The sequence below is a fragment of the Nicotiana tomentosiformis genome, chromosome 11, assembly GCF_000390325.3.
Source record: "Nicotiana tomentosiformis chromosome 11, ASM39032v3, whole genome shotgun sequence".
NCBI lineage: Eukaryota > Viridiplantae > Streptophyta > Magnoliopsida > Solanales > Solanaceae > Nicotiana > Nicotiana tomentosiformis.
Window position 1 is genome coordinate 103,354,022 of NC_090822.1, and position 10,113 is coordinate 103,364,134.

Genomic DNA, 10,113 nt, shown 5'->3' on the forward strand with positions numbered 1-10,113 from the left:
GAATGCGATCTCTGAAATTCTTACGATGTCGACTATTATCAAATCCTTCGGTCCCGAATTCATGTTCAGTTTATCTTATTCACCAGCCCATACTAATTTATATTACTCCAGGGGTCTAACTTTTCCTTCTAGTAATCACGTTGGAGTCACCAACTCATTTCTCGAAATGAGGATATGACTTTATGGCTTATACTATTTGTCACGACCCGAAATTCCCACCTTCGGACCGTGATGACGCCTAACATTTCACTTGCTAGGCAAGCCAACATTAGAATAATATTAAACAATTTTTAAACAATCTTTAAATTATTAATAATCAAAAAAAATGCGAAGCAAAGTTTGAAATATAATGAAATAACCCATAAAAAAATAACGGTGTCTAAATACCATCCCAGAATTGGTGTCACAAGTGCACGAGCTTCTAGAATAAATACAAATAAAGGTCCGAATAAAATAAAGATATATGAAAATAGACACACATCAAAAGTAAAATAGATAGGGACTTTACAACTGCGGACGCCATGCAGTTATACCTCAAGTCTCCTCTGGTAGCTGAAATCCGAGCAAGTCTATGGTACGCCGCTGGGACCAACTCCAAAATCTGCACAAGAAGTGCAGAGTGTAGTATCAGTATAACCTACCCCATATACTGGTAAGTGTTGAGCCTAACCTCGACGAAGTAGTGACGAGGCTAAGGCGATTCACTTACATTCACCTATACGCAATATTAATGACAACTACAAATAATAGAAATAAAACAGGTAACTCATTTATAATAATTAAAGCCAACTCAACAGTCATAATCCATTATCATTTCAACCAATTCTGTTGCAGCGTGCAATCCGCTCATAATATATTCACATTTAATTCTGTTGCAGCGTGCAACCCGCTCTCCCAATATATATATTCCTTTTAATCAAGTCTGTCATATATTTATTTCAATCAAGTATATATAAAGACTTTTAAATAAGTCTGTTGCGACGTGCGATCTGATCCCCCAATATTGACTTTTAAATAAGTCTATTGAGGCGTGCAATCCGATCCCCCAATATTGATATATTTACTTTCATTTCCGTTGCGGCGTGCAATCCGATACCTCAATATTGATATATTTACTTTCATTTTCCGTTGCGGCGTGCAACTCGTTCCCCCAATATATATAACTTTAAACATCTCATAGTTTAAATAAAAACTACTCCAGTAAATATCACGTCCAATGAGAACTATTAAACATCAAGACACACAATAATTATAATTTATTTATGAACAAACAATGGCAATAACAATTTATTTTGCAAATCAGGGAGAAAATAGACAGCTTAATATTTAATATGCTAAATGTCAAGTAGCAATTAGTGCACATAATTCAAATAAGCATGTAGAAATTATTACACGAATTTAAGAATTAATATTTGGCAAAGAATAGGAGAGAAATAATTATTATAACAATTAATTTATGGTTTAAAATTTTTTTATGGTTTTTTCAAGTTTAGACAAGGTGGGTTGCTCTGATGGTAAGCACCCTCCACTTCTAATCAAGAGGTTGTGAGTTCGAGTCGCCCCAAGAGCAAGGTGGGGAGTTCTTGGAGGGAAGGATGCCGAGGGTCATTTGGAAACAGCCTCTCTACCCCAGGGTAGGGGTAAGGTCTGCGTACACACTACCCTCCCCAGACCCCACTAGTGGGATTATACTGGATTGTTGTTGTTGTTGTTGTTGTATGGTTTTTCAAGTAAGCAGGCAAACAATAAATTTTATGACGTATAGACACCCATCACCTCGCCTATACGTCGTTCACATGAATTTCACATAACAAATAATTTAAGGGTTCTATTCCCTCAAGTAAAGGTTAACCACGACACTTACCTCGCTTTGCAAATTCCAATCAATTACACAACCACATCTTTTCCTTTTAAATTTGTCTCTGAAAGCTTCAAATCTATTCACAAATAATTCAATATACTCAATACGAATCATAGGAATTAATTCCATATAAATTTACTAATTTTTCGGATAAAAAACTAAAATTGATTAAAATATTTGACAGTGGGACCCATGTCTCAAATCCCGAAAAAACTCACGAACTCTGAACACGCGTTCCGCTACGAGTTCAACCATACAAAAATTGTCCAATTCCGATATCGAATGGACCTTCAAATCTTAATTTTTTATTTTTGAAATATTTTATAAAAAGTCCAATTTCTTCCATCTAAATCCGAAATAAATGATGAATATAGACATAGATTTGTGAAATATAATCACTTTTGGTTAAAGAATACTTACCCAATTCAAAGTCGTGAAAATTCCCCTTGAAATCGTCCAAATCCGAGACTTAAAACTCAAAAATGAGTAAAAATGGCGACTTCTGAATTTATGGGCTCTGCCCAATCATTTTCGCATCTGCGGATAAAAGTTCCGCATTTGCGGACTCGTATTTGTGAGACAAGCTCGCATTTGCGATGCTAGGCTGCCAGGTGAAGTTCCGCATCTGCGGACACTCCTGTCGCACCTGCGACATCCGCTTCTGCGCAAAATGGCCGCACCTGCGAAGATCCTAGGCCAGCCCAGACCCTCATGTGCGTGATTTGGTGCGCATCTGTGGACACGCTTCTGCTAGAAGTTATCCGCTTCTATGATCGAAGCCTTGACACGCCCGGGCGCATCTGCGATGGAAGGCTCGCATCTGCGGGCAAAAATCCGCAAGTGCGATTACAACAAAAGGAAAAAATTCAGATTTTGCTCAAGTCCAATTCTTGATCCGATTTCAATCTGTATCACTCTCGGGGTACTCGGAACCCCGTACGAATATACCAACAAGTCCAATAACATAATACGGACTTACTCGGGGTCTCGTATCACGTCAAACAACGCTAAAATTAAAATTCACACCCTGATTCAAACTTTGAGTTTTAAACTTTTCAATTTGCAAACCTTGTGACAAAACATATTAAATGAATCCGGATTGACTTCAAATTTGGCATACAAGTCATAAATGACATAACAAAGTTATTCAAATTTCAAGAATCAGACTTCGGTTTCGATATAAAAAAGTCAACCCTGTGGTCAAACTTGGAATCTTTAGCCTTTGAATTGCTAGTTACGTTAAATTGTCATAACTTGAGCTAGAGACCTCCAAATTAAATTCCGTGCACACGCCCAAGTCCCAAATCACGATACGGAGCTATCAAAATATTGATCCGGGTCTGTTTGCTAAAAATGTTGACCAAAGTCAACTCAGTTGAGTTTTAAAGCTTTATTTCATATTTTAATCCATTTTTTACATGAAAACTTTCCAGAAAATTTTACGGACTGTGCACGCAAGTTGAGGAATGATTAATGGTGCTTTTCGAGGTCTTAGAATACAAAATTACTTACTAAATTTAAAGATGACATTTTTGGTCATCACATTCTCCACCTCTAAAACAAACATTCATCCTCGAACGGAGTTTTAAAAAAAGTAACTGAGCTGGTGAATAAGTGTGAATATTTACTCCGCATGTCCGACTCGGACTCCCCGGTAGATGCCTCTACCAGCTGACCTCTCCATTGCACCCGAACTGAAGAATAACTCTTAGACCTCAACTGTCAGACCTGCCGGGCTAGAATAGCCACCGGCTCCTCTTCGTAAGTCAAATCTTTGTCCAATTGGACTGAGCTGAAATCTAACATATGGAATGGATCACCATGATATTTCTGGAGCATAGACACATGGAACACCAGATGAACCGCTGATAAACTAGGTGGCAATGCAAGCCTGTAGGCTACTTCACCCACCCTTTCAAGAATTTCAAAGGGTCCGATATACCTAAGGCTCAACTTGCCCTTCTTTCCGAACCTCATTACACCTTTCATAGGTGAAACCCGGAGCAATATTCTTTCTCCAACCATGAATGCAATATCACAAACTTTACGGTCGGCATAACTCTTTTGCCTAGACTGAGCTGTGCGAAGTCGATCCTGAATAATCTTGACCTTATCCAAGGCATCATGTACCAAATCGGTACCCAACAACCTAGCCTATTATTATAAGAAAACTTCGCGAGTGGCAGGAAATGATCCCAAGAACCTCCAAAGTCTATAACACAAGCGCGGAGCACATCTTCCAATATCTGAATAGTGCGCTCTGACTGTCCGTCTGTCTGTGGATAAAATGTTGTACTCAACTCCACCCGCGTGCCTAACTCACGTTGTACAGCCCTCTAGAAATGTGAGGTAAATTGCGTACCTCGATCTGAAATAATAGACACGGGCATACCGTGAAGGCGGACAATCTCACAAATGTAAATTTCAGCTAACCTCTCTAAAGAATAGGTAACTACCACTGGAATGAAATGTGCTGACTTGGTCAACCTGTCCACAATGACCCAAACTGCGTCAAATTTTCTCTGAGTCCGTGGGAGCCCAACAACAAAATCCATAGTGATACGCTTTCACTTCCACTCAGAAATTTCTAACTTCTGAAATAAACCACCAGGTCTCTGATGCTCATACTTAACTTGCTGATAATTCAGGCACCGAGCTACATATGCAACTATATCCTTTTTCATTCTCCTCCGCCAATAATGTTGCCACAAATCTTGATACATTTTGGTGGTACCTGGATGAATAGAATACTTGGAACTGTGTGCTTCTTCAAGAATTAATTCACGAAGCCCATCCACATTAGGCACACAAGTACGACCCTGCATTCGCAGAACCCCATCTTCCCCCACAGCAACTTGTTTGGCATCACCGTGCCGCACCGTGACCTTAAGGACAAGTAAATGAGGATCATCATACTGCCTCTCTCTGATGCGCTCATATAAAGAAAACCGAGCGACTGTGCAAGCTAGAACCCGACTGGTTTCTGAAACATCTAACCTCACGAACTGATTAGCCAAGGTCTGAACATTTTTAGCTAATGGCCTCTCACCAACCAGAATATACGCAAGACTGCCCATACTCACAGCCTTTCTACTCAAAGCATCGGCCACCACATTAGCCTTTCCGGGGTGATACAAAATGGTGATATCATAGTCTTTCAACAACTCCAACCATCTTCTCTGCCTCAAATTAAGATCCTTTTATTTGAACAGATACTGAAGGCTACGATGATCAGTAAATACCTCACACGAGACACCGTAGAGGTAATGCCTCCAAATCTTCAGCGCATGAACAATGGCTGCCAATTCTAAATCATGAACAAGATAATTCTTCTCGTGAACTTTCAACTGTCGTGACGCATATGCAATTACCTTGCGATCTTGCATTAATACTGCACTGAGCCCAATGTGAGAAGTGTCACAATATACTGTATACGATCCTGAGCCTGTGGGTAATACCAACACTGGCGTTGTAGTCAAAGCGGTCTTGAGCTTCTCGAAGCTCAACTCACACTCGTCTGACCATCTGAATGGGACACCTTTCTGGGTCAACCTGGTCAATGGGCTTGCTATTGATGAAACCCCTTCCACGAACCGACGATAATAACCTGCTAAACCCAGAAAACTCCAGATCTCTGTAACTGAAGTAGGTCTAGGCCAATTCTGAACAGCCTCAATCTTCTTAGGATCCACCTTTATGCCTTCTGCCGATACAACATGTCCCAAAAAAGACAATTGAGTCTAACCAAAACTCACATTTTGAAAACTTTACATATAACTCATTATTCATCAAGGTGTGAAGCACACTTCGAAGATGCTGCTCATGTTCCTCTCGACTACTGGAGTAAATCAAGTTATCATCAATGAATACAACCACAAAAGAATCCAAATAAGGCTTGAACACCCGATTCATCAAATCCATAAATGTTGTTGGGGCATTTGTCAACCCAAATGACATCACTAGGAATTCGTAATGCCCATACCAAGTTCGAAAAGCTGTTTTAGGGACATCAGATGCCCTAATCTTCAACTGACGGTAACCAGACCTCAAATTGATCTTCGAAAATACCTTGGCACCCTGAAGCTGATCATATAAGTCATCAATTCTTGGCAGCGGATATTTTTTTTTGATAGTGGCCTTGTTCAACTGCCAATAGTCTATACACATCCGCATAGAGCCATCTTTCTTCTTTACAAATAATATCGGTGCACCCCAGGGAGAGACACCGGGTCTAATGAATCCATGATCAAGCAAGTCTTGTAATTGCTCTTTCAATTCTTTCAACTCCGGCGGGGCCATACGGTATGGTGGAATAGAAATAGGCTGAGCGTCCGGAGCCAAATCATTACAGAAGTCAATATCTCTGTAGGGTGGCATCCCCTGCAGATATGCAGGAAATACTTCTAGAAATTCACGAACAACTAGTACTGAGTCCATAGAAGGGACATCCACACTAGGATCGCGAATATAAGCCAAATAGGCTAGACACCCTTTCTCTACCATATGCCGAGCTTTCATATTAGAAATAACCCTGCTTGCAGAATGGCCAGGAGTTCCTTTCCACTCTAACCGAGGTAACCCCGGCATAGCTAGGGTCACTGTCTTGGCATGACAATCCAATATAGCATGATAAGGGGACAGCCAATCCATACCCAAGATGACATCAAAATCTACCATATCAAGAAGTAGAAGATCCACACTAGTCACAAGATTACCAATAGTAACCACACATGAACGATAGACATGATCTACTACAACAGAGTCTCCCACCAGTATAGATACACACATAGAAGCACCCAGATAATCACAAGGCATAACCAAATATGACGCAAAATAGGAGGACACATAGGAATAATTAGATCCTGGATCAAATAGAACTGAAGCATCTCTATGGAAAACTGGAATAATACCTATGATCACAGCATCAGATGACTCGGCCTCAGACCTAGCTGGAAAGGCAAAAAATTGGGGCCGGGCCCCACCACTCTAAACTGTGTCCCTAGGACGGCCTCTAACTGGCTGGCCTCTACCTCTAACGGTCTGACCTCCACCTCTAATGGCCTGACCTCCACCTCTAGCTGCCTGACCCCTACCTCTAACTAGGTGAGCAGACGGTGAAGCAACCGGTACCGGTATGATGACACACGAATCCTTTCGAGATCTGTTACTCGCCAATCTAGGGCAATACCTCCTGATATAACCAATGTTTCCACACTCATAACACCCATCCTGATGTCGTGGCTGCTGAAGCTGAAGCTGACCCAAAATATGCTGGATAGCCACTGTAGTAACTCTGGAGTGGTGATGAACTGATAGGAGCTGAATGTGCACTGAATACTGACTGCCTAGAGTAAGTGATAATAGGACTGTGACTCCCTGAAGCACCGGAGATATATGAAGTGCTGAATGAAACGGTCTGGGAGGATGACCCCTACCAAAATTACCTCTGCCTCCAGACGAGGCACCACTGAAACCACCGCACTGACGAGGCCTCTTATCGGACCTCTGCCATCTCCCCTGTGCAAGAACTATCTCGATCCTTCTTGCGACATTAGCAGCCACCTGAAAAGAACTCTCACTTCCGGTCTCCTTGTCTATCTGAAGTCTAATAGGGCGAGTGAGTCCCTCAAAAAACATCCTCACTCTCTCTCCCTCCGTAGGTAGTAAAATGAGAGCATGACGGGCCAAATCCACAAAACGGGACTCATACGGAGTAACAGTCATACTGCCCTACTGTAGACGCTCAAATTGCTTGCGGAATTCCTCTCTCAGTGTGATAAGGAGGAACTTTTCCAGAAATAGCTGAGAGAACTGCTCCCAGGTAAGTGCAGGCGATCCAACTGGTCTGGTCAATGTATAATCTCTCCACCATTTCTTGGCGGAACCCGTCATCTGAAATACAGCAAAATCAACCCCATTGGTCTCAACTATACCCATGTTCCGCAGCACCTCGTGGCAGCGTTCAAGATAATCATGTGGGTCCTCAAAAGATGTACCACTAAAGTGAACTGAAAATATCTTAGTAAACTTATCCAGTTTCAATAAGGCCTCAAACGACATGGCGGGCCTATCACCGATCTGTGCCGCAACAACTGGCTGAACTACCCCAACTGGCGGGGCTGCTGGAGCCTGATTTTGGGGAGCCATCTGTTCCGGAGCGAGAGTAGTGGGAGTTTGTGCTCCTCCCCCCAGCCTGTGAAATGGCTGGTGCCATTGGAAATATACCATTCTGGGCCACGCCCTCCATAAGACTCACCAAACGGACTAGAGCGTCCTGAAGCACTGGAGTAGCTATGAATCCTTCTGGGACCTGAACTGGTCCAACTGGTACATTCTGAACTGGAACCTCCTCCTGAAGGTCCACTTGAGGTTCTACAACAGGTGCAGCTGCTCGAGCTCTGGACTGAGCTCTACCTCGGCCTCCAGTACGACCTCGACCTCGAACTCTACCCCTAGCCATAGTTGCCACCGGGGGTTGTGGTCCCTGTCCATCGGTAGAGGTATTACGTGTTCTCGCTATCTGCGATAGAATAAGAGTAGAATGGTTCAATCATCGATGATAGAATAAAATCGCACGACAGAATAAGAAAGAAGTGATATTGTTCCTAAACTTCAGAGCCTCTGAGAGATAAGTACAGACGTCTCCGTACCGAACCTTCAGACTCTACTAAGCTTGCTCGTGACTCGTAAGACCTATCTAATCTAGTACTCTGATACCAATTGTCACAACTTGAAATTCTCACCTTCGGACCGTGATGGCGCCTAACATTTCACTTGCTAGGCAAGCCAGTGTTAGAATAATATTAACCAATTTTTAAACAATCTTTAAATTATTAATAATTAAAAAAAACAAATGCGGAAGCAAAGTTTGAAATATGGTGAAATAATCCATAAAAATAACGGTGTCTAAATACCATCCCAGAATTGGTGTCACAAGTGCACGAGCTTCTAGAATAAATACAAATAAAGGTCCGAATAAAATAAAGCTATATGAAAATAGACACACATCTAAAGTAAAATAGACGGGGACTTCAGAACTGCGGACGCCATGCAGTTATACCTCAAGTCTCCTCTGGTAGCTGAAATCCGAGCAAGTCTATGGTACGCTGCTGGGACCAACTCCAAAATCTGCACAAGAAGTGCATAGTGTAGTATCAGTACAACCGACCCCATGTACTAGTAAGTGCTGAGCCTAACCTCGACGAAGTAGTGACGAGGCTAAGACGGTTCACTTATATTAACATGTACACAATATTAATAACAACAACAAATAATAGAAATAAAACAGGTAACTCATTTATAATAATTGAAGCCAACTCAGCGGTCATAATCCATTATCATTTCAACCAACTATGTTGCAGTGTGCAACCCACTCTCACAATATATTCACACATAATTCAGTTGCAGCGTGCAACCCGCTCTCCCAATATATATATTCCTTTTAATCAAGTTTGTCATATATTTATTTCAATCAAGTATATATATAGACTTTTAAATAAGTCTGTTGCGGCGTGCAATCCGATCCCCCAATATTGACTTTTAAATAAGTCTATTGCGGCGTGCAATCCGATCCCCCAATATTGATATATTTACTTTCATTTCCGTTGCGGTGTGCAACCCGTTCCCCCAATATATATAACTTTAAACATCTCATAATGTAAATAAAAATTACTCCAATAAATACCACGTCAAATGAGAACTATTAAACATCAAGGCACACAATAATTATAATTTATTTGTGAACAAACAATGGCAATAACAATTTATTTTGAAAATAAGGGAGAAAATAGACAGTTTAATATTTAATATGCTAAATGTCAAGTAGCAATTAGTGCACATAATTCAAATAAGAATGTAGCAATTATTACAGGAATTTAAGAATTAATATCTGGCAAAGAATATGAGAGAAACAATTATTATAACAATTAATTTATGATTTAAAACAATTTATGGTTTTTCAAGTAAGCAAGAAAACAATAAATTTTATGACGTATAGACACTCGTCACCTCGCCTATATGTCGTTCACACCCATTTCACATAACAAATAATTTAAGGGTTCTATTCCCTCAAATCAAGGTTAACCACGAGACTTACCTCGCTTTGCAAATTCTAATCAATTACTCAACCACAGCTTTTCCTTTTAAATTTATCACTGAAAGCTTCAAATCTATTCACAAATAATTCAATATACTCAATACGAATCATAGGAATTAATTCCATATGAATTTACTAATTTTTCGGATAAAAATCT